This window comes from Tupaia chinensis, unplaced genomic scaffold (assembly GCF_000334495.1).
Source record: "Tupaia chinensis unplaced genomic scaffold, TupChi_1.0 Scaffold000164_1, whole genome shotgun sequence".
In the NCBI taxonomy this organism is placed as follows: domain Eukaryota; kingdom Metazoa; phylum Chordata; class Mammalia; order Scandentia; family Tupaiidae; genus Tupaia; species Tupaia belangeri.
In genome coordinates this window covers 4,746,444-4,772,622 of record NW_006159638.1, presented here as the reverse complement: position 1 = coordinate 4,772,622, position 26,179 = coordinate 4,746,444, and the positions used below count along the sequence as shown (strand labels likewise).

The 26,179-nt window shown below is 37.7% G+C and overlaps 1 pseudogene; it reads right to left on the bottom strand.

Moving 5' to 3' along the window:
* Positions 1-16,306: 16,306 nt before the first annotated feature.
* Positions 16,307-24,375, bottom strand: LOC102494450 (28S ribosomal protein S18b, mitochondrial pseudogene; annotated as a pseudogene).
* Between the last annotated feature and the right edge of the window lie 1,804 nt (positions 24,376-26,179).

Below are 26,179 nucleotides of genomic sequence, written 5' to 3'. Positions count from 1 at the left end.
GCTCTTCCCACAGTGTCTTCAGTATCTCTAACCATTTTCCACACTTCTATATCCTCTAGTCTTTCAATTTCTGTAATAGAGTGTGGACAATCGGTATATGTTAAGTGGAGGCATACAGTATCTCTCCTTCATGGTCTGGATCGATTCACTCAACAGTAAAGCTTCATATTCATCCTCTTTCCATCAAAAGCTAGAGTCTTGTTGCTTTTTTTTAATGCCAGAGTATTCCATACAGTATATGTGCCACTTTTGCTTTTTTAATCCATTCATCTGTTTGTGGACATGTGGATTGGCTCCATGTCTTAGCAATTGTGAATAATGCCTCAATAAACATATATGTGCAAGCACTTTTCTGCCTGAGCATTCTCCTGTTCTTTGGGTAGATACCCAAGAGTGGAATGGCTGCATCATATGGTAGCTCTATTTGTAGATCTGTGAGGAACCTTCATATTGTTCTCTGCAGTGGCTGGACCAATTTATGTTCCCACCAATAGGGCAGGACAGTTTCCCTTTCACCACAGTCCCACCTGTACTTATCATTTTGTTGTTTGCATTTTTTTTAATCATTGCCATTCTAACAGGGGTTAGGTGTTATCTCATAGTGATTTTAATTTGCATCTCCCTTATGATGAGAGATGTTGAGCATTTCTTCATATGCTTTTTGTCTGTTTGTATGTCTTCCTTAGAGAAATTCTTTTTTAGCTAATTTTCCCATCTTTTAATTGGCTTAATCACTTTTTTTCGAGTAAGCTTCTTGAGTTCTCTGTGTATTCTGATTATCAGTCCTTTTTCTGAGGCTTATTTTACAAAAATATTCTCCCATTCTGAGGTTTGTCAATTCACACTAATTACTGTGTCCTCTTCTGTGCAGAAATTTCTTAATCTGATATAGTCCCAATTGTCTATTTTAGGAATTATTGCCTATGCTTTGGAGTCTTATTTAATAAGTCTTTGCCTATCCCAATGTCTCCCAGAGTTTCCCTAATGTTTTCCCCCAGTAGTTTTATAGCTTTAGGTCTTAGGTTCTGATCTTTGATTCATTTTGAGTTTATTTTTTCAATGGTGAAAGATGTGGATTCAGTTTCATCTTTATGCAGGTGGATACCCAGTTTTTCCACCACCATTTACTAAAGAAGTTTTCCTTTGCCCAATGGATTTACTGGTATCGTCTGTTAAAATCAGTTGACTGTAAGTTTTGGGATTTATTTCTGGGGTCTCTGTTCTATTCCATTGGTCCACTTTACTGCTTTTATGCCAATACCATGCCGTTTTGATTATCACAGCTTTGTAGCATATCTTGGGGTCAGGGAATGATATACCACCCACCCTACTCTTCTTGCACAGGATTGCTTTGGCAATATGAGGTCTTTTATAATTCCAGACAAATTCTATAATTGTCCTTTCTAGATCTGTGAAGAATGTCTCTGGTATTTTGATTGGAATTGCATTAAATATGTAGATTAATTTGGGTAAAATGCCATTTTGATTGTTAGTTCTTCCAATCCAGGAACAAGGGATGTCCTTCCACATTTTTATGTTCTTTTCAATATCTTTTTTAAGATTTTCATAGTTTTTTTTTGTAAAGGTTTTACTTCCTTAATTAGGTTTATCCCTAGGTATCTTAAGCATTTTGTGGCTATGGTAAAAGAGATTCCTATCTTCAGCTCTATTTTATTCAACTTGTTCGTATATAAAAATGATATAGATTTTGGATGTTGATTTTGTATCCTGCCACTTTTTTTTTTTTTTTTTGGAGGGGATTTTGCTAAAGGGGGCATGAGGGCGCATGCGCTCACCAGACAGAGAGAGACAGAGAGACAGAAAGCGAAAAATCATCCCCCACCAGGGGATGGCCACGCTGCAATCCCTTCTCCTCCATCCTCCTCTCAGGATCTTGGGCACGCATGCACATGTGCTCAGCATGAGTTTTAAGCCACTGAGTCCAGGATTCGAACTGTGATCATTACATGGGAGTCCAGCGACATAGCCATTACGCTAACTGCTGGTCCCTCAAGAAGCTTTTTAATGGAAACCTTTGGTTCTCCTAAGTATACCATCATCTCATCTGCAAATAAAGGCATTTTCAATTCTCCTTTGCCTATTTGAATGCCTTTTACATTGTTCTCTTTTCTGATTGCATTCGCTATATTAAAAAGTAGTGGAGAAAGTGGGCGACCTTGTCTAGTATAAGTCTTTGGTGGAAAAGCTTTTAGCTTTTCCCCATCCAGTATAATGTTAGCTATCGGTTTTTCATACATGGCTTTTATTGTGTTGAGAAATGACCCTTCTATACCAATCTTACTGAGAGTCTTAATCATGAAAGAATGTTGTATTTAATCAAATGCTTTCTCCGCATCAATTGAAATGATCATATGGTTTTTATCTTTCTGTCTGTTAATATGGTGTATTATATTTATGGTCTTGCATATGTTGAATCACCCTTTATCCCTGGGATAAAGCCTACTTGTCCGTGATGAAGAATCTTTGTTACATATTGTTGGATACAATCTGCAAGTGTCTTGTTGAGAATTTTTTGCATCTATATTCATCAGAGATATTGGTTTGTAGTTTTCCTTTTTGTCATGTCCTTATTTGTTTTGAGAATGAGGATGATGGAGGCTTCATAAAATGGGTTTGGAAGGTTTCCTTCCTTTTGGATCTTTAGGAATAATTTGAGTGGGATAGGGGTTAACTCTTCCTTAAAAGTTTTGTAAAATTCAGAAGTGAAGCCATCCGGACCTGGGCTTTTCTTTGTTGGGCGATTATTTTTTAATGATTCAATCTCATGGCTTACTATGGGTCTATTCAGGTTTTCTATATCCTCCTGATTCAACCTTGATTGTTTATATGCATCCAAGATTTGTCCATCTCCTCCATGTTCTCTACTTTGTTGGCATATAGTCAGTCATAGTATCCTCTAATCATGCCTTGTATTTCTAGTGTGTCTGTTTTAATGTTGCCTGTTTCATCACGTATTTGATTAATATGGTTTATTTCCTCTTGTTTATCAGTCTAGCTGATGGTGTGTCAATCTTGTTAATATTTTCAAAGAACCAGCTTTTGCTTCCATTTATTTTTTGTATAGGTTATTTTATTTTCTATTTCGTTTATTTCTGCTCAAATCTTCATGATTTCTTTCATCTGGCATTTTGTTTTTTTTGTTCTTGTTGTTTTTCCAATTCCCTGAGACATGTTATTAGGTTGCCTATTTACCACCTTTCCATCTTTTTCTTTTCTTTTCTTTTTTCTTTTTTTTAAGTTTTTTATATATTCAGTCACATTATTTAGCCTACAAAGTGAACTTTTCAATATGTGAACATTTCTCCCCAGTCAAGTTGATCAAATCATCTTCAACAGATAACACCACACCACCCGTCAATTCTCTGCCTCCATATCCCTCCTCCAAAAGTCCTTCCCCAGGCCCCACTCCTCCATACACTCCACATCTGGCATTCACACCCATCTCTTGTGTTTGTACATCTGTTAGTCAATCATTTTCAGTCATAGAGTGCAGACACTCGGTATATATTAAGTGGGGTCATACAATGTCTCTCCTTCATAGCCTGGCTAGCTTTACTCAGCAGTAAATCTTCCATATTCTTCCACTTTCTGTCAAAAGCCAGGGTTTTATTTTTGTTTTTTTAAGGTTTTTGTTGTTTGTTTGTTCGTTTTGTTTTGTTTCGTTTTTCTCTTTTTCTTTTCTTTTCTTTTCTTTTTTCTTTTTTTTTTTTTTTTTTTGGAGAGGTTTTTGCTATAGGGCGCGTGTCACCAGACAGACAGAGAGAGACAGAGAGATAGAAAGCAGGAAATCACCCCCCAGGGGGGATGGCCATGCCACAATCCCTTCTCCTCCATTCTCCTGTCGGGATCTTGGGCACGCACGCACACACACCCGGCGTGAGTTTAAGTCACCGGGTCCGGGACTCAAACCGCGGTCGACTACGTGGGAGTCCAGCGACATAGCCATTATGCTAACTGCTGGTCCCTTGTTTTGCTCTTTTTATAGCTGAATAGTATTCCATAAAGGATATGTGCCACAATTTTTCAATCCATTCATCTGTATGGGGGCATTTGGGCTGGTTCCATGTCTTAGCAATCGTGAATAGTACCACAATAAACATTGATGTACAAGCATTTTCCAATGAAGAATTATTCTGTCCTTTGGGTAGATACCGAGGAGTGGGATTACTGGATCATATGGTAGTTCTATTTGTAGATTTTTGAGGAATTTCCAAATTGTTCTCCACAGTGGCTGGACCAATTTACATTCCCAACAGCAGTGTAAAAGAGTTCCCATTTCATCACACCCCGTCAACACTTATCTTTTTTTTTTTTTAATCTTAGATATTCTGACTGGGGTTAGGTGGCACCTCATTGTTGTTTTGATCTGCATTTTCCTTAAGATGAGGGATGTTGAGCATTTTTTCATATGCCTTTTGGCTATTCATATGTTATCTTTAGAGAATGTTTTTCTCAACTAATTCTCCCATCTTTTAATAGGGTTGATCATCTTTTTTCCAAACAGTTGCTTGAGTTCCTTGTGTATTCTGGTTATCAGACCCTTATCTGATGCATAATTTACAAAAATATTTTCTCATTTTGACGGCTGTCGATTCACACTAATTACTGTGTCTTTTGCCATGCAGAAACTTCTTAGTTTGATGTAATCCCACTTGTCTATTTTGGGGATTATTGACTGTGCTTTGGGGGTCTTATTTAAGAAGTCTTTCCGTACCTCAATGTCTCCCAGAGTTTCTCCAGTGCTTTCTAGGAGCAGTTTTATAGTTTGAGGTCTTAGATTTAGATCTTTGATCCACCTTAACTTGATTTTTGTCAAAGGTGTGTGGTTGGGTTCAGATTCATCTTTCCAGAGGTAGAAATCCAGTTTTTCCAGCACCATTTGCTGAAGAGGTTTTACTTTTCCCACTGAATTGACTGGTATCCCTTGTCAAAAATCAGTTGACCATATGTTTGGGAATTTATTTCTGGGGGCTCTATTCTATTCCATTGGTCCACATGTCTGTTTCTGTGTCAGTACCATGCTGTTTTGATTACCACAGCTTTGTGGTATATTTTTGGTCAGAGAGTGAGATTTCACCCACTCCACTCTTCTTGTGTAGAACTGATTTGGCAATATGGGGTCTTTTGTGATTCCAGATGAATTTTATGATTGTCTTTTCTAGATCTGTGAAGAATGTGTCTGGTACTTTGTTTGGCATTGCATTAAATATGTAGATTAATTTGGGTTGAATTACCATTTTGATTATATTAATCTTCTAATCCAGGAACATGGGATGTCCTTCCACTTTTTTGTGTCATTTTCAATTTCATTTTTTAGCTTCTCATAGTTTTCCCTGTGGAGGTCTTTGTTTGGTTAGATTTATTCCTAAGTATCTCATACTTTTTGTGGCTATGGTAAATGGAATAACTTTTTTCAGTTCTATCTCAGTCTGCCTGTTGTTCGTATATGGAAACACCATAGATTTCTGTATATTGATTTTGTATCCTGCAACTTTACTGTATTTGTGCATTTGTCCAGAAATTTTTTCATGGAAACCATTGGGTCTTCTATGTATACAGTCATGTCATCTGCAAATAGAGATAGTTTCACCTCTTCTTTTCCTATTTGAATGCCTTTTATCTTTTCCTCTTTTCTGATTGTGTTGGCAAGGACTTCCAGTACTATATTGAAAAGGAGTGTGCACTAATTGCTATGAATTTCCCTCTGATGACAGCTTTTGCCATGTCCTATAGATTATGGAAACTTGTGTACTCATTATCATTTGTTTCCATAATTTTTTTAATTTCAGACTTAATTTCTTCAGTAGTTAAGAAGTCATTCAGAAGTAGGTTGCTTAATTTTCATGTGTTTGTGTATTTTCAAGGATGTTTCCTAAAATTAATATCAAGTTTAATTCCACCATGGTCAGAGAAGATGCTGGATATAGTTTCTATGCCTTGAATCTGTAAAGGCTTCATTTGTGTCCTATCATATGGTCTTTGTAAAGGTTCCATGCCGGGGTGAGAAAAATGTTTATTTGTGGTCTTAAGTTGAAAAGTTCTATAGATGTCTGTCAAGCCCATTCGATTTACAGTATCATTTAGGTCCTGTATCTTTTTATTTATTTTTTGTCTAGAACATTGGTCTAAATGAGATAATGGGATTTTTAGATCCCCAACAATTATAATGTTGCACCCTATTTCTCCTTTTAGCTCCAGCAGTCTTTCCTTCGTGTATTTAGGTGCTCCTTAATTGGGTGCATAGATATTTATAAGCATTATGTCTTCTTGCTTAACTAACCCATTTACTGTTATATAATGCTTTTCTTTTTCTCTTCTTACAGTCTTTGTCTTGAAGCCTATTTTGTCTGAAATCAGTATTGCAATTCCAGTCCTGTTTTGGATTTCCATTTACATGGAATATCTTCTACCAGCCTTTCACTTTTAGTCTATGTATGTCTTTTTTCATAAGGTGCATTTCTTGTAGGCAACAGATAAAGGGTTTCTGTTTTTTTATCCATTAAGCCAGTCTGTGTCTCTTAATTGGAGAATTCAATCCATTAACATTCAATGTAATTATCAATATTTCTGGATCTGTTCCTATCATTAAGTGAGTCATTTTCTTGGTTGTTTTTTGTTCTCTTATAACTCCCCTTCTGCCTTTTTAGTTTTCTTGGTATAGCACTCGCTTCAGAACCTATGGCAAGCTGGTCTGGAGCTGGTAAATTTTTTCAGGGTTTGTTTATCTGAGAATGTTTTTATCTTTATCTTTTTTTTCCAATATGAAGAATAATCTTGCCAGGTGTAGTATTCTTGGTTGAAATTGTTTTCCACTTAATGCTTTGACTATATTTCCATTCTTTCCTTGCCTGCATAGTTTTTGATATGAGGTCCAATGTTAGCCTGATGGGATGACCTTTGTAAGTAACTTGACATTTCCTTCTTGCCAATTTTAGTGTTTTGTCTTTATCTGTGTTTTTGACCAATTTGGCTATGATGTGCCTTGGAGAGGATCTTCTTGGATTGATTATATTTGGGGTTCTATGTATTTCTTGGGTCTGGATATTTGAATGCCTCACTAGGTTTGGAAAGTTTTCTTTCAGAATTTCATGAAATAAATTATCAATGCCCTTATTATTTTCTTCCTCTTCTGAAATATCAATTATCTGGATGTTGGAGCACTTGATGATATCCAGTACTTCTCGTATATTGTCCTCATTTTTCTTGGCTGTTTTCTCAATCTTTTTTATTCTTTTTTCTAGGTCAGAGGTTTTTGTTTTGTACATTTGAAATTCAATATTCTGCATGCTCTAATCTACTTTTAATTTTTTCAAGGGGGGTTTTAAATTCCTGTATCATGTTCTTCATCCCTAACCGTTTCATTTGATTCTTTTTTATGGTGTCTATTTCTTCTTTCAAATCATGAAAGGACTTCCTCATCTCCTGGAGCTCAATGTCTCTTTTCTCTTGCATCTCAATTAGTTTGGTCACTACAAATATTCTGAATTGCTTATCTGACATGTCCATGACTTCCACTGTGTTGTCTGTGGGTGATGCAGAATTGATGTTTTCCCTTGGGGGTGAAACATTCTGTTGGTTGTTCATATTTCTTGTGCCTTTGCTATAGTTCCTAATCATCTGGTGATCTATACGTTCCTTCCTAAATTATTCAAGGTATCTCTGAGCTCTTAAAGGTGTGAAGGAGTAGAAAATTGGTGATTTCTCATCTGCTCTGCCTCCCTATTGTTCACCAGCACCCTGCACTGTTGTCACTAGTCCTGGGTGACCCAAAGTCCTCCCCTGTTTCTAAAGAATAGTAGTGCCTCAAACTGAGCTGCTCAGATTCACTTTAGGAGCAAAGAAAAGATCACACAACACATGCCATGTGCTATCCAAAACACCAAATTCTTGCGAGTTCAAAGGTGAGTGGATGAAGAGATGATCCATGGTCCTGCTATTTGGCCCTGCAGCCACAGGTAGTTTGATATCTTGAAAGGCTGTTAGCTTGAACTGGTCTCTGGATGGGGTGGGGAGGGGTACAAGGTCATCTTAAAGTCCCAAGACACAAACCTGAAGTTCAAAGGTCAGTGGGGGAGTGGATGATCCATAGGTCTGGATGTTGGGCCCCGTAGCCACAAGCAGCCTGGTGTTCAGCAACGTCATTTGCTTGAACCACAGACTCCAGTTTTGAAGTTCCATTTTGGGTAAAATGTTATCAAATAATATATGCCTTGGTTTCTTCATTTAACACTGTAAAAAAATAAAAATAATAATACCTACCTCATAGATTTGTTATAAGGAATTATTAATAAAATAAGCGAAATATTTTGAAGATTACCTGGAGTTCTACCTGTGGTAGATACTATTATATCTTTATAAAATGCAAGTATGGTTATGTTGGTCTCTGTGTTAGTCTGTTTTCTGACTCTATAATTGAACACCAAAGATTGGGTAACTTATAAACAATGGAAATTTACTCTGCTCACAGTTCTGGACACTGGAAAGTCCAAGAACAAAGCTCTGGCATCAGGAGAGAGTAATCCCGTGGTGGCAGGACAGAAGCAAATGTATAAGACAGAGAGACTACTAGGGGCAGACTACCTTTTATAACAGCCTGCTCTTACATTAGCTAACTCACACCCACATCAACAATATAACTCCATCACCTCTTATTAGTCCTCAGTTCTCAAAACTGGTGCACTAGGGTTTAAACTTCCAACACATGGATTTGAATTTGGGGCACTGCTATGGTTTACATAATGGTTTGTGACCCATAGGTTCATCTTTTGGAGTTTCTTTTCCAGTGTAACGGGGCTAGGAGGTAATAAGATCTTTGAGAGATGAGGCCTAGGTGAGAGATTAGATCATGGAGGCATGGTCCTTGTGAATGATTTTGAAAGACTGAATTCTAGCTCATGTGAGAAGCGGTTAGTTGCCACAGAGCCAGTTGTTATAAAAGGTGGATGGCTGCTGCCAGTTCTCTCACTCTCTCTCAGCGCACACCCACCTTCCTCTCTGCTTCTGTCAGGCATATTGTGATGTGGCCAGCCTGGTGCCAGCCCCACACCTTTGGACCTTCCAACCACTAAAATCATAAGCCAAACAAACTTCTATTCTTTATAATCACTCAGTCTCAGATATTTCTGTAAGCAACACAATAGCAGACTAACACGGGAACACATTAAAATCTCAGTAGTCCCCAACTTACAACCCTGAATGCTTCCCATTTATTATCATTTCCCCCAGGAAGGTTCTCTAGAACCTTGGTTCATAAGATTTTAATGTTTTTTATGTTAATTGGGATTGGGGAATCTGTTAAATGTTAAACAGAATTCTTTACTGTAGAAAATAAACAGGTACTAATGTTCACTGTGAATCTTGTGGAAGAGAGAGAATGCTTAATGGTTCCCAATCAACTCTGGTCCCACTCAGAAGTTCTTTTTATAAAGCTCTTAGGATAAACTGAATTCTTCAATGTAGATTTCAAGACCTTCCTCATCTAACCCTCTACTTCTCCTCCAAGACTTAATTCTCATTCCTCACCCTTCAAACTTTATGCCTCAGCAACACTGATATTTTCAGCGTCTGAAACCTGTCTCCTGATCTTAATGCACCCAATTCCTTCTATCTTTAACAATATTCCTCCACCCCTACCTGCATTGCCTAACTTCTATTCAGTCCTCAGGGCTCAGCACCCCACAAGTAGTATGGATGCTGTCTGTCATCAAGATTGTTTCCACACACCTTTACATACTACGGTAGGTGCTCAGAAGTGACTGAATGAACAAATTAATGGAAAAATTAGGTAAGTATATATTACAGATGTGGAAATCTAAGCACAAGGAAGTTAAGTAACCTAGTTAGCTAAAATGGCAAGGACATGTAACCAAACCAAGAAAACCAAGCCTGTGTGACCATAAAACCCATACTCTTTACCAAGCCTTCACACTGTCTCTAGTTTAATGAAACATTAAAGCGCTGCTTTTTTTATGTACAAGGTCGCTGCTGCTAACTCTACCATCAGAAGGTCCATATGGTTTTTCTTTCAGTGCAGAAGGTTTTGCAATAATTCATCCACATTCTTTCACAATATTCCAGAACAACATTGGCACTTTTTTTTTGTTAACTCTTCATGAAAAGAGAAGAATTGAAAGAAATGAAAAGAAAGGAAAGGTTGAGAGAATGCTAAAAAGAGAGATATTATTCACTGATTTCCTACCCTGTCCCTGGCTTTGTGACAGGCTCTTTTAATACACATATTAAGGCCACCAGATAGTTATTTTTATCCTTATTACACACAGAGACGAGGAAATAAAAGCTCAAAGAGGAGAACTTATTTGACCAAAACCCAACAGCTATAGTGAAAGTGAGATGCAGCCCAAACCATGATTATCTTTCTGACTCATTCAGGGGACAAAAGGGTGGTACAACACTCCTAAACCTCTTGTCTATTCCCACATCTCCCCTTCATCAAGACCTGCTCCTCACCCTTCCCTCCAAAGTCTCAGGTGCCTACATTTGCTATTTATTCTATAATCCATGAACTCTTAAAGTGACTGTGCTAATGGTATTGAAGATGTAGAGATTATATAACCCCTATTTATGCCCACAAAAAAAAAAAAAAACACATAATCTGGAGTGACTTGTTAGATATTTTTAATGTCTCCTATTTTTTACTTTCTTCTATTTTACCTCATCCTTTTCCTGGTTTTCATTGCTCTTTTGGAACTATATCTGCCTAACTTATTCAACTTCAATATTTGACATAAATATCTAGACACAACTAAGAAACAAATTTAAAATACTGAGCCAACTTTATTTTTTTTAATGATCCTGAATAGGTGGGACAAAAGACACAGAGTGTTTTATATGAATGAAAAGTAACAAGCAAGAATTTGTGGTTGCATGGAAGTGAATGCATCAGATGCAGCCTGAAGATGCTGGGGCCCCCCTAGCAGGGTGCCAAGAGGAGGACAGTGCGTACAAGCAAATTTAGCCTCCACATTTTTTGGTCATGTTTGCATATTTAAAAATATGAAGTTCATATCTATTGAGAACTACTTCTCTGAAGTACCATACTATACATTTTACAGGTATTACTCAATTAAGTCTCACAAGAATTCTATAAGAAAAGGCAAAACTCCGATTTCCATTTTGCACAGGAAACAACTAAAGTGAAGAAAGGTTAAAGGGTTAAATCACATAACAGCAGAGGAGGAACTCAGTCCCAGGTCTGTTCAGCTTGCAAACCCCATGACCTTAACTGCTGACCCACGCTGCCTCACTGGAGATTACAAACAGCCAAGTCTGCCCTGAGTGTTGTATCTGGACACAGAAGGTTGTTCAAGCACTGGCAGTTGCCATGACAGGTCTTTTGTGGTTGAGTTGTTATCAGGGGTCATCTTGATCCCTTGGCCACATGTAATAAATATTTGTCTGCAGTTTTCATAGGATCTTTGGTGAAGCTTGAAAATGCCATCTAAACAGCATCTAAATCAAAAGCAAGTCTAAAACCTCCATGAAAGACAATGAGACCATCCTTGGAAAGTTAAAGAAAAATCTTACCTTTTTAAAAACGATTACAAATTAGTCACAAACTATAATTAAAGTAAGAAGAGTTCAAAGAGGAAAACATTAATAGACTCACTGTTTCTCTGAGCACAAAGAGAAACAATTTTTCCTGAAAGATGGAGCCATCATAACTGTGGAAACAATGATATCAAAAGAGCTGAACTACAGAACCAATAGATGGTGTAATGGTTACATAACTGGACTCTCACGTAATCGACCGCAGTTCGAGTGCCTACTGGACACAGCAGTTTAAACCTAATGTTGGATGTGTGTGAGCAAGTGCCTAAAATCCCAAAAGGAGAAGAGATTACAACATGACTATGCCCCCTGGGGGATTTCTCACTTTCTGTCTCTCCAATGAGTGCACATGCCCTATAGCAAAATTCTCTCTCTAAAAAAAGAAAAAGAAAAATGCTGAACTGAAAGGTGGAGCTGGCTTCTTGGGCATGCAATCAGTGTAGTCCCACAGGGCCAAGAGCTCTGGCAGATCCCATACCTAGGGTCAGTGTTTCATGGCTGCCAACTTAAATTCTCCATTTTACCTTTGAATTTGTGTTTGGTAAGTGAATTCCAGACAAACAGCAGAGCATAAGCCAGGGGCTTGGAACCTCCAGCTCACTCACAGCTGTGCCTCCCTGAGACTGGCCTCTTTGGAATTGATTCTTAACCACTCATATTGTTGGTCCCAGCACTCCCTGTCCCCAGCAGATGCCCCTTCTCACTCGTAAGCAGTGACTGCTGCCACCATCCACCAGGGAAGGGGCTGGCTTTGAACTTGCATAGGGCTAGAGTCAGGCACAGACATCTTGAAGTATCTTGCAGCTGGGCATGTCAACTGTCATTCCCACTCCAGGTGAGGCATGAGAATTGGGGAGGAGGCAAGCCTCTTATCCACAACATTAGAGGACTGAGAACATCTTGATCCAGAAGCTTAAAGATCTTTAGGAGTCACCCAGCTACTGTGGTTTGGGAAGGTGGGATGAAGACATGGAGATGATTAGCTCAACTTCCCCACTTCACCCTTAACCCTCACACAGCACCTATGTCCCTTGACTGTTGGGAGAAGAAATCAAATAGCTATAAGACCCAAGTAAACAAATGCATCCCAAATCACAGAGCAGGACCCTCTGGTGCCAGTGAAGGTCTGCACTGGTCCCACAAGTACTTCTATACCTAAGTACCCCCTCAGTCAACTACAGTACTAAGAGATTCTCTATTCTTCCTTCCAATCTTCTTAATTCTCTCTAGAATTTGTGTGTTCTGACCAACTAGAGGCACTCTCCTATGAAGAAAAACAAAATGCAAATTGTATACTTTTAGTGATCCCATGCACAGTAAAATGTTCTAATATTTGCATTTAAGTTGACATTGCACAATATAAAGATGAACAATAAAAGTCATGCTATTCATGTAACATTTTAATTTTATTTCTTTCCAACGTAAGTAAATAACAAAAAAAAATTTAAAACAAAACACCACAACTAGTCAACAGAGAGTCCACAAAAGAAAGAAAAAGACTTTCTATTTTAGTATCCTTAACAGCACTTCCTTACCGCTCCCTCCTCTGCTTTTTGCATTTCTTTCTCATCCTTCACACACTGACCACAACACTGGGTCTTAGATATCTATACTCACTTATCATTGTGCCTGAACTGGAACACATAATCAATAAATATTTGGTCAGTGAATGAACAGCAACTTTTCTATCCTTTATGACACTAAAAAAATGTCTACTTGCTAAACTAACAAAGAGACTGTGTCCTTTTATATTTGCATTGTACATAAAACTTAGCACAATATTTTTTTGCTCATTGTGTGTTGAATAACTATATATATATGTACATATACATATATATACACATATGTATATATACACATATGTATATATACATATATGTACACCTATGTATATATACATATATGTGTATATACATATATATACACATATATAGTGTATATACATATATATACACTATATATGTGTATATAAATATATATATATTTCTTTTTCTTGTCTCAGTAACTGTATCTCTCTAGACAATATGAAGTAGAGGATAGAAATTATAGGCTGAATAAATAAAAACAAAGAAATCAAATTATTCAACTCACAGGGTAAAAAAGAATAATGAGAGGAAAATCGTCTTCAGCCTGAATTACACAACTAATCATCCACATTCTCCACATGGTTGACATCTAGACAAAGATGAAGCATCACATCTTATTTTATAACAGCCAGTGATAACTTATTCTAACATGTTTGACATTGTTTTTTTCTATTGTAAAATTCCAAAAAAAAATCTAATTGAAAACTGAAAGCCCAGTACTGCCATGAATTTTTTTAATGTTAAAAAAAAAATCTTGGCTTTCTTAGTGACTTTTCTGACAGTAAGAGGGTCTCATCTTGTGAAAATGTCAGTCAGAGCCAATTATCACTAACCAGAGGGAAGAAAAGTGCTGTCAGAACGTTGTGTTCTTGACAAATGGAAACTTTTTTTCACACATGTGGAGTTTGTTCTTCATGTAATCAAACCTTTATTCTCAAAAGGATAATCATCAGGCAAAAATGTTACCCTTTCCAGAATGCCTCTCTTACACGTCTAATACTTTCTGCACATCACTGCCACAGTTGATGGTTTAAACGCAATTGTGTGAAGGCAAAACTTCACCTCAAAATAGGTATGGTCTCCTGATGTCTCTATTCCTAGACATCTATCATCAACAACCCCTCTCTCCTCACCTCATCAATACCTCAACCTACCAACTCAGTCACTGATTAGCTGATCATCTTGGACAAGTTGCTGACCCCTCTGAGGTTTAGATGTCTCATCTCCACCCTAGAAAGCAACATGGAAAGGAAATAAAAAGAAGAGAAATGGATAGGCTAGAATAGTCTTTAAGAATCTCTGCACTCTATGGCAGAAACTGAATGACTAAGGGATATAGAAACACAGTAAATGGTTATAAATACCAGATATAGTGTGGGAAGAAGGTGGATGAACAACTAGGATATGAGGAAGGATATTAAGGAGAAAAAATAGAGAGACAAGTCATTTATGGGACAAAGAAATGGGTTATTATCTATTGAAAATAATTCAATAGTACTGTTAACTGGACTGGTGAGAAATGTACACATGTTGGAATATCCACTTTGCAAGTTAAGTCACATGTGATTGAATGTATAAAAGAAATTGAAATTTAAAAAATTAAAGAAAAAAGAAGAATCTCTATTACTCAAGATTCTCTAGAGATATAAAACTAATAGGACTTATGTGTGTGTACATATACATACATATATATATATATATAGAGAGAGAGAGAGAGAGAGAAAGAGAGAATGAAGAATTGGTTCCTCCGTTTACTGAACATAGCAAATTCAAAATCTGCCCAGTGAGCCTGCAGGCTAGAGACACAGAAAAGCCAATGGTACAGTTCCAGTCCCATGGCCCACTGGCTAAAACTCAAGAGATGTTCCAGTTTCAACCCAAATGCATTCTGTTAGAGCATTCCTTCTTGTCTGAGGAAGCTGGTCCTTTTGGCCTGAAAGTGATTGTATGAGGCCCAACCATGTTATGGAGAGCAATCTGTTCATCAGTTTAAATGTGAATCTTATCTAAAAACATTCTGCATAAAACTAACCGTTCCTTCTTTCATATAAATTTTTACAAGGTAAATTCCCAAGATCAATTGGTTCCAATTCTGCAGAACTTCCTGCATTTAGCTACTTCTCTTCATTTCTACTGGATAAACCCTAAGGCGTTATTTATCATTTAAGCAAATCGTCATCTTCTGACTGATCTCCATTTCCCTTTCTTCTAATTTAAATCATACTACATACTTTTGACAGATTAATCTTCCTAAAATATAAATCTAGGCTTAAAATCCTTCCATGATTCTCAATTAATCATCAGATAAAAATCCAGTCTCTGTAGTCAAATTAGTATGACTTCCCTAGGACAATCTGGTCTTGTATTATTCCTCTTCACCTGCCTACCTTGACACCCAGCTACTTTCCAGTAAACCCCATGCTTTCTCACTTCACTATCTGAGCCCTTGCTGAAATGCCCTTACCTCAACTGTCTTCATCAAGTCCTGCCCATATTTTATTTTTAGATCAGAGATATAGCTTTATTGTGGAAAAGCTGAGTTGGCAGAAGTCTGAAACAGCAGGATAATATTTAGCCCATCTCTTTAGGAATCCCATATACATCTATGCTGACCTCCTTTAGTCTCAGATGTATTTAACAACCATTTTCTTGCTAAGTCTGCCACTGGCCACAAAACAGACACAACTCTTAAGGATAACATCCCATCACATAATCCTAGGCTCTATCTCCTAATCCTTAGGCTCCCTTTCCTAGTCTATATTCTTTTTTTTTTTTTTTGAGAGGTTTTTGCCTTAGAGTGTGTGCGCTCACTGGAGATTGAGAGACAGAGACAGAGACAGTGAGAGGGAAAGCAAGAAATCACCTCCCAGAGAGGATGACCATGCCACAATCCCTCCTCCTCCATTCTCTTTTCAGGACTTTGGGCACTCATACATACACTCCCGGCATGAGTTGAAAGTCACTTGGTCCACCAAGGCTTGAACTGTGGTCTGCCATGTGAGAGTCCAACAACATAAGTGCTACGCCATCTGCTGCCCACCCATCTCCCCAGTCTACATTCTTACAGAATACTCTGGCCCATCTGTTCAGAAGAAGAAGCTTCAGCTGGTGGTATGGGAGCACCTTGAACATCAACTCAGGTGGGGGTGGGGGGCATTCTCTTCTTGGAGATGACCCTGATAGAGCCAGTTAAGGCAGGACAATTTTCTCTGGTGGCTGTTTCCAGCCATACAATGGATATAACGGTCATCTGAAACTAGGGTGGGGGCTCGTGGAGCAGCACTCACAGTTCCATGAAAGGTTCAGAAGTCAAGGTCCTATTGTTTAATTTGGGGAATGTAGTAACTGAGGACACCACGACCCTGGCTTTCTGGATGGCCTGGATCAATTTCTTATGTTGCTTCATTCAGACCCCTGTGTACAGAGCATAGAAGATGATACTTACGTGGGTACAAACTTCTTGAAGTGCTTCACATTCCTAAAGTCAACATGCAACTTGTGATATAGGGAGATGGGGCAGAGATTCTCAACAACTTTATTCTCTCTAATACACATCTTTCAAGTCTGCTATGGGGGTATATCATCTTTATGGTTACAATAGTAGTCAGCCCAGACAGGAAAAGAACCATAACAGTTCTGTATTCTTCTGAGTCCAAATATTTCCAGGGTTCATCCTCATAAGGAGAAATGTGAACCGGGGGGCTTTTTTTTTTCCCAGAGGGGGCTTTGGTGCAAAGAGTGTAAAGGAAGAAAGACTAAGAAGCCACCTTCACAGCGTGATCAATACAGAAGCTGCCATCTTGACCAAATCCTGCCCATATTTTAACATTTCAGCAGGTGGCATGGTGATTAAAGCACTGGACTCCCACATGGCCAACTGCAGTTCGAATTCTGAACCTGGCAGCCTGAAAATCACTCCAGGCACATGTGCATGTATGCCCAAAAATCCCAGGAGAAGAAGGGATTGTGGTGTGGCCATCTCCCCTTGAGAGGAATGTCTCACTTTCCCTCTTACTATCTCTTTCTGTTTCTCTGGCAAGTGCATGTACCTATGACAAAAAAGCTTTTTAAAAAAATCCATTAAAACACCATCTTCATCAAACTTTCCTCAAATGTCCCTCCCCCTGTCTTATTCCAAGATGGAATGTTTTCCTATTTCTCTGAACTCCAAAAGAAATCATTTTTCTTTCTTCCTAACTTTCACACTATTTTTTTTCAGTATATACTTTTGTTTATATTAAGGTCAAATGCAGGTTTTTAGGTGGTACAAATTAAACAAAAATAATAATTCATGAATTACAAAAAAAGAAAAGGATCTGAATGATTATTGCCTTTAGAAAGGTAGGGAAGCATCATAAATATGCTGAAGGTTTCTTTTCTTTTCCTTTTTAGAGAGATTTTTGCCATAGAGCACATATGCTTGCCAGAAAGAGAGAGAGAGGGAGAGAGAGAAACAAAAAAACAAGAAATTATCCCTCAGGGGGGATGACCATACTGCAATCCTCTCTCTTTCATTCTCCTCTTGGGATTTTGGGCACACAAGCACACGTGCCTGGCATGAGTTTCAAATCTCTGAGAGGGTCTAGGACTCAAACAGTGGTCAGCCATCAGAAAGAGTCCAGAGACATCACCACTACACCATCTGCTGGTCTCATGCTGAATGTTGCATTTCTTTCAAAATATTTTTATTTTTATTTTATATTATTTGTTATTATTATTTATTCATTTTATCACTATACATCTTTTAGATCATAAAGATAATGTACTCATCATGATATACACCTCAGACAATTCCAGTTGAGAATACTAGACACTTCAACAGGTAATAAACCATATCTGTGTCCCACAAATGTTTTAACTCTTTATTTCTCCCTCAAATTTACTTCCCTATATTCTTCCCTTCTCCCCCTCTTCTTCCACTTTGTCCCCAGTGTCCCTAAGTATTTGCAATGCTTTTATGTCCTCCAGTCTTTCAGTCTATACCATAGATTGTGGACAGTCAGTATATATTAAGTGGAGACATACAATGTCGCTGTTTCATAGCTTGACTTGCTTCACTCAGCAATAAATCTAAGAAAGACATACAAACAGCCAAAAAGCATATGAAAAGAATGCTCAGCATCCCTCATCACAAGGGAGATGCAGATCAAAACTACAATGAGATACTACCTAAGTCCACTCAGAATGGGGAAGATTTAAAAAAAAAAAAAAAAAGATAAGTGCTGGCAGGGATGCCATGAAAGAGGAACTCCCCTACATTGTTGGTGGGAATGTAAATTCACCAGCCACTGTGGAAAATAATATGGAGGTTCCTCAAAGACCTTCAAATAGAAAGACCATATGGTCCATCAGTTCTACTCCTGGGTATCTTCCCAAAGGACAGGAGAAAGCTCAGTCAGAAAAGTGTTTGTACATCTCTATTTATTGTGGTATTATTCACAATTGCTAAGACATGGAACCAACCCAAATGACCACAGAGGAATGGACTGAAATAATGAGGCACATATACTCCATGGAATACTATTCGCCCCCCCCCAAAAAAAAACCTAGCATTTGATAAAAACAGTTATTTAGCTTGTTTTCCCATATATTAATTAGGTTACTCATTTTATTCAGGTATGCTGCTTGAGTTCCCTGTGTATTCTAATTATCAGTCCCTTGTCTGAGGCATAGTTTACAAATTTTTCTCCCATTCCAAGCGTTGTCGATTCACACTAAGTACTGTGTCCTTTGCTGTGCAGAAACTTCTTAATCTAATGTAACCCCACTTGTTTATTTTGGGGGTTATTGTCTGTACTTTGGGGATCTTACTTAAGAAGTCTTTGCCTACCCCAATCTCTCCCAGAGTTTCTCCAGTGGTTTTTACCAGTAGTTTTATAGTTTGAGGTTTTAGGTTTTGATCTTTGATCCACTTTGAGTTGATTTTTGTTAATGGTGACAGATAGGGGTTAAGATTCATTTTTCTGCAGGTGGTTACCAGTTTTTCCAACACCATTTGCTAAATGTTTTCCTTTTCCTGCTGGATTGACTGGTACTTTTGTCAAAGATTAATTATTGGCTATATATTTTGGGGTTTTACTTCTGGGGTCTCTATTCTGTTCCATTAGTCCTCATGTCTGTTTTTGTGCCAATACCATGCTGTTTTGATTATCACAGCTTTGTAATATATTTTGGGGTCAGGAAGTGAGATGTCACTTTCTGCATAAAATTGCTTTGGCAATATGGAGTCTTTTATGATTCCAGACGAATTCTATGATTGTCTTTTCTAGATGTGTAAAGAATGTCTTTTGTAATTTTATAGGGATTTCATTAAATATGTAGATTAATTTGGGTAGGTTTGTCATTTTGATTATATTAATCCTCCCAATCCAGGAACATGGGTTATCTTTCCACTTTTTTGTGTCATTTTTAATATCTTTTTCAAGATTTTCATAGCTTTTCTTATAGAGGTCTTTGATGATCTTGGTTAGATTTATTCCTAGGTATCATACTTTCTTTGGCTATGGTAAATGGGATTATGTTTCATATCTTAACCTAGGTGGATATTAGGTGGGTGCCAGTTCTATAATAATTCATTAAATTGTATATTAAAGCTTTATGCACTTTTTCATATTGTGCAACATATTTAATAACAGCAAAGTATCAAAACATGCCTTAAAATATTGGGTCATTGGAGAAGTCATGATGCATTTTTGCATAGAAAGAAAAATGCATCATGACTTTTCTAACAACCCAATAATACATGGTTCCCTCTGTGGTTTTGCATATAATATTTTCAGAGCGAGATCACACTCACATAATATAGCATATTGTTATGATTATTTTAGTTCATTATTTATTGCTACTGTGCTACTGAAGCTAATTTATCAATTAAACTTTATCACAGTATGTATAGTAAAAATATAACATGCATAAGGGTCAATATTACCCACAGTTTCAGTAAATGGGAAGAAAAGAAAATTTTACCATGCAGAGAAATATCAAGTAATTTATATAAATACTCCCTTTCAAGGAGGTGGAGCACAGCTCCCTACTCCTTGAGTGCAGGCCACACAAAGAAACTTCCAAAAAATACAGTAGGGAAGCAAAGGGAGAGTAACTTCACAGTAGAGTACCAAAGGGAAAGTAAAGTCACAGTTAAGAAAGTGTCCTAGAGTCTAAGGGACACAGATCCCACAATGACTGACCATGTGGCTCAAGTCTTAGTCCTGAGGTTTGAAAAACATGTCAGGCACTTGTGCCTAAAACCCTGATATGATAGAGAAATGCAGAAGTGATTGTGGTGTGATCATGTCCCATTGAGTTGTACTTTCTCCCTCTCATTGTCTTTCTCTGTCTCTGGCAAACTTTAAAAAAAATTTTTTTAAGAACTATCTTACATTGTGGATATTTGTGTCTCTATATCATTATCTCTGCTCACTATTAACTACTTAAGGGCAGGAAAAGCATCAGTTAAACATTGTTAACAAATGATGTATGCATTATGAATGTGGATATGCAATGGAGATTTTGAACAACCTGAAAGATCTGATAGAATGTTTTGTCCAAAGTACTGTACAATTTAATCAATTCTTAGTTGTAAAATTTATAAAATAGAAAAGAATGTTTTGTCCAGTATTTCAGTGCATTTATGACTTTTAACTAACAGAAAAGCAGTAGTTAAATGGTACATAAAATTATAGAGACCTTGGACTTAGTCTAGCTATGTTTGTTTTGGAAAGGATCTCATGAGATGATGTAAAAGAGAAAGAATGGAGATGATAAAACATCCTTGATTCTATCTTCTAACCTTCGGCTTTTATTTGGGCTTCTCCAACTTACTGGTATTAGTACTACAGTATCCCTAAAGTATGTGGGATTTCATCTTGATTCTCTGACTGTCATAAAGACAGATAACCTGGGACCAGCAGTTAGCCTAATGCTATGTCACTGGACTCCCACGTAGTAGACCACGGTTCGAGTCCTGGACCCGGTGTCTTAAACTCACACCGGGCACGTGTGTGTGCATGCCCAAGATCCCAAGAGGAAAATGCAGAAGAGATTGTGGCGTGTCCATCCCCCCGGGGGATGATTTCTCGCATTCTATCTCTCTGTCTGTCTGGCGAGCACATAGGCCCTATAGCAAAAACCTCTTCAAAAAAAAGACAGATAAGCTGGGTGAGACTATACAAAGATGTTTCTAAAACCAAAGCAGCAAAAAGAAAATAATCAGGTTACATTAAAAATATATGTACAAGTGGGAACCAGTAGTTAGCATAATGGCTATGTCGCTGGACTCCCACGTAGTCGACCGCGGTTCGTGTCCCAGACCCGGTGGCTTAAAACTCACGCCGGGCGCGTGTGCGTGCGTGCCCAAGATCCCGGGAGGAGAATGGAGGAGAAGGGATTGCGGCGTGACCATCCCCCCTGGGGGGTGATTTCTTGCTTTCTGTCTCTATGTCTCTCTCTGTCTGTCTGGCGAGCGCACGCACCCTATAGTGAAAAATAAAATAAAATAAAAATAAAAAAATTTAAAAAATAGAAAAAAATATATATATGTACAAGTGACCTTAACTAAGTACAATATTTTGGCTAACTAACTCAGTCCCAGAGGTCAAAGATCCTCTCTGACTACCCCTGTGGTGGTTAATTTAATATCAATTTGGCTGGTCCATAGAACCCAGATATTTATTCTGAATGTTTCTGTAGATGGGGAGGAGGTTGTATGATATTGCATTTAAAGTAGTAGACTTTGAGTAAAAAAGATTACTCCGCATAATGGAGATGGGCCTCTTACAATCAGTTGAAAACCTGAAAAAAATTCATAATGGAGATGCACCTCTTACAATCAGTTGAAAACCTGAAAAAAATATACCGAAGTCCAATCAAAAAAAAAAGTATACTGTCACACTGCCCTTGAACTTGAACTGCAACATCAGCTTCTCCTTGCATATTCAGCTTTCCAGTCTGCACTACAAATATCAGAATTACCAGCCTTCACAATAGCATAAGCCAATTTCTTAAACATACATCTCTCCTTCCCTGCCTCTTTTTGTCTCACTCTGTCTCTTTCTCTCTCTCTCTCTACGTGTGTCTCTATCTCTCTGTCTCTCTCTGCATATGTGCTTTTGTGTGTGTTTCTGTGGGTGTATTTTGTGTATTTGTGTGTGTGTGTATTTTATCTCCTATTGGTTTTGTTTCTCTGAAGCACCCTGACTAATCCGACCCCTCAATCCTATTCCTTGGCCTGCTAAATGAAACAGACCTTCTATATCCCACGCAGGTGGTCAGAGCACTGGCCAAATATAATAGCATTCCAGACAGAGAAGTAGTTACACAAGGAACTGGAGCATATAATAAGAAACCAAGAGCAAAGCCCAGTTGTACAGATTGGATGAATGTACTGAGATTAGTGGAAGATCCAGCTCACAGGCCATGCAGATGTCTCGGAATCATCCTAAATACCACATATGCAAGGTCTGCTCCAGTTCCCTTTGGCTTATGGTCTGGGGCACTGACACCGCCATCTAATATCACAATAGATCCAGGAATCTGCAAAAAACCTAAAGTGAAATATAGCTGTGGAAGGTTAAGTACTGGCTTATTCATTTATTCCACAAATTATTTTTTTAGCTTAAAAAAATTGTGAATGCAATGATTTTAGACTGTTTCTGGAGTAAGTTTATCATTATGTTATATAGCCAAAATTTAAGTGGACAAGAAATTTTTGATAGAACTAGTGTGGTAAACATAATCCAAATCTAACCTGGGAAGAAGAAAGAGAAATTGAGTTCACCATACCACATCTGCAGGAGATTTCAGAATTTAACCACATCTAGGGTGTGGAATGGAAAACATATTGGGTAAACCTTGCTGCTGTTAAAAGACTGAAGGTGCCTGGAATATGAAATGAACCACAGAGCCAGGACTACACTGGCAGGCACTGTGTCATTGTGCCTTCAATTTGCCAAAACATCTGCCCACAGAGATCATTCCAGGTTGTTCTGACATGCAGGCTTGTGGCTGACCCATGCAACTAAAATTTAGCCACTATTTTTCGATACCCCTGACTCACACGTAGAATCCACTAAGTTTCAAATACATTAAATTCAGATATAGACAACACTGAAAGTGAGCCCTGTAATCCAAAACTGTATGTTAAACAGGAGAAAAGGGGGTAGGTGTATGGTGCAGTGGTGACGTGCTGCTTAAGAAGAGAAAAAAAAATAAGAAATTATTTTACCAAAATCTTTAATTTTTAATTTTAAAATAATCAGAAATATATAGAATAGAAGAAGGTGATGTCAGCTGAATCTTGGTTAGTTTAAGTAGATTCCTTATGTATTTACACTCAGAAGCTATGGAAAATTTTTGTCTCACACACATAATGTTGATTGAGCTCAGTCTTCCAAATCACTTGGTGTTCTGAAACTAATATAGGAGATGCCTCAGTATCCACGGTAACCCTCTAACTTACCATCAATCTTTTTTTTTTTCAACTAAAAGCTACTAAACAGAATTGACCAGATAACTTCTAGTAACTCTATAAAACTATTTTCTTCCAAACAGTAGAGGTTACAATGGCCTGAATGATCATTCTGCAGTTACTGATCTCACTTTCTCAATTATGTTGATCCTGACCATCCTAGTTGTGCAGGTGGTCTGGGCACCAGCCAAATAAAATAACATCCCTCTAGAGCACCCCTGCACAGACTAGGTACTGTCAGTCCTCCTTACCCTGCACTACTTTTCATTTTTTCCCAAGCACTTATTACCCTCTAATGCACTATGTGGTTGATTGATTGTAACTATAATTTGTTTTCTGTCTCCTCCTCTAGAATGAAATCTCCACAGATATACTATTTTGTTGTGACTGCTATTACAAATGACCACAAACTTAGTGGCATAAGACAATACACATGTGTTCTCTTACAGTCCTGGAAGTCAGAAGTTCAAAATCAGTTTAGTGAACTAAAGTCAAAAGTGTTGGCGGGGAGATTCTGAGTGGAGAATTCATTTCCTCTCCTTTTTTAATTTCTAGTAAACACCCGTATCTCTTGGTTTGTGGACCTGCACCTTCTAAGAGCATCATTCCAATCTCTGCTTACAGGGACAAATTGCCTTTTCCTTTCCTCGGGTAAAATTCCCCACTGCCTCACTCTTAGAAAGATACTTGCAATTATATTTAGGGCTCACCAGGATAATCCAGAGTCATCTCCATTATCATCCATGTAAACTCCTAACTGAATCATACCAGAAAAGTCCCTTTAACCATACAAAGTATCATAGTAACAGGCTTCAAGAATTATGATGTAAACATCTTTAGGCAGCATTTTTCAGCCTATGACAAAGAAATAGGAACCTTGTCTGTTTTATTCTCTAAGCTTTCTTAAGCACAAAATCTGGAACAAAGTGGGTACTCAATAGATTCAGCAGTTGGAACAGTGAAGTTAGACTGCTGTACATTGGAGAATCACATACAAATTTGAAATACCTATAGTCTATAATATTGAATTCAAAGTTTGAATGAATTATATGCAACCTTAAGGGTCATTCACAGAGAATTCCACCATCTGGTAAAGATATCCAAAGAAACCGTACTGCCCAGAATTATTCACATAATTAACTTTACCTTTGACATATTTATTTCTGGAAGACATTCTCTATTGGATTGAATCTTTCCTGAATGATTGAATCGAAATGTTGTCTTTTAGATTTCCATTGTTTAAATTTTACCCTTATGTTTTGTCTCTATGCTGTAATATCTGCAAAGTACTTTTTCATAGGATACCTATATTCAGTTATTAATTCAGGATGTTTATCTAGCTAATCTATAGTATTAAATGATATAATTGACTTAGCAGACTCTTAAGATGTTTACTGTATCACAGAAAAGATATTGCAACTCCAAGTAATAACCCACAACACTGACTCTTAAAATGTATATTATTACTTGATTATTTTGGAATTCATAAAACAGAGGGGAGGGGAGAAGCATGGGTCACTCTCCATTAATAATTATTTGGTATTTTTAATACAACCTGTTAAGCAATTTATGAAGCTACAAATAAAAACTTTATTTATTCATCCTTCTGGCTCTACAAAGGATCTGACTGTTATCTGAAGGGGGCATTTTAAAAAATGATAAAGTGTGGGCTAGCCCTGTAGCCTAGTGGTTAAGGAACCAGATCCCATATGGCTAACCATGGTTGAGTCCCAGCTCCAGTGGCCTAAAAAACACACCAGGTATAAGTTTGTGCATATCCAAAATACTGATGGGAAGAGAAGGGTTTGCAGCATGACCATGCCTTATGGAGGGATGCTTTCTCCCTTGTCTTCTCTCTCTCTCTCTCTCTCTCTCTAGGTTTGCAGCATGACCATGCCTCATGGAGGGATGCTTTCTCCCTTGTCTTTTCTCTCTCTCTCTCTCTCTCTCTCTCTCTCTCTCGCTCTCTCTCTCTCCTTCTTTCTCATGTGCACACATTCTCTGGCAATTAAAGAAAATGGTAATGTAAAAATGTAAGGTTAGGGGCCAGCAGGTGATATGGTGGTTAAAGGCACCGTATTCTCACATGGCCAACCATGGTTCCAGTCCTGGACCTGGTGGCTTGCTTTTTCACTTTCCCTCTCTCTCTCTGTGTCTCTCTCCGATCAAACTGGAATTTAATAATAATAATAAATAAAGTAAAATAAAATAATTGTTTACAAAATGTAAGAGTAGAATTAAAGTTGATACTGAGGTAAATGCAAATAAGAGAATACAATATCAAGACCATTTTTAAACATACAACTCATCAGTATTACAGGATTACTATAATTGAGCTTCATATTTAGATCTAAGCTTCTTCATAGATATGTGTAAAGGAATAAATATTCAACTAAAATGAATTTACTCTGATGATTCTAGTTTAGTGGCTCATCTGCTCACCTCATTAGCCAAAGCATTGTCTCATTCTCCCCAACAATTCACTAATAGCCTCAATCATCAGGAATGTATAAGGTAGGCTTCTGCTTTGCTGCTTTCT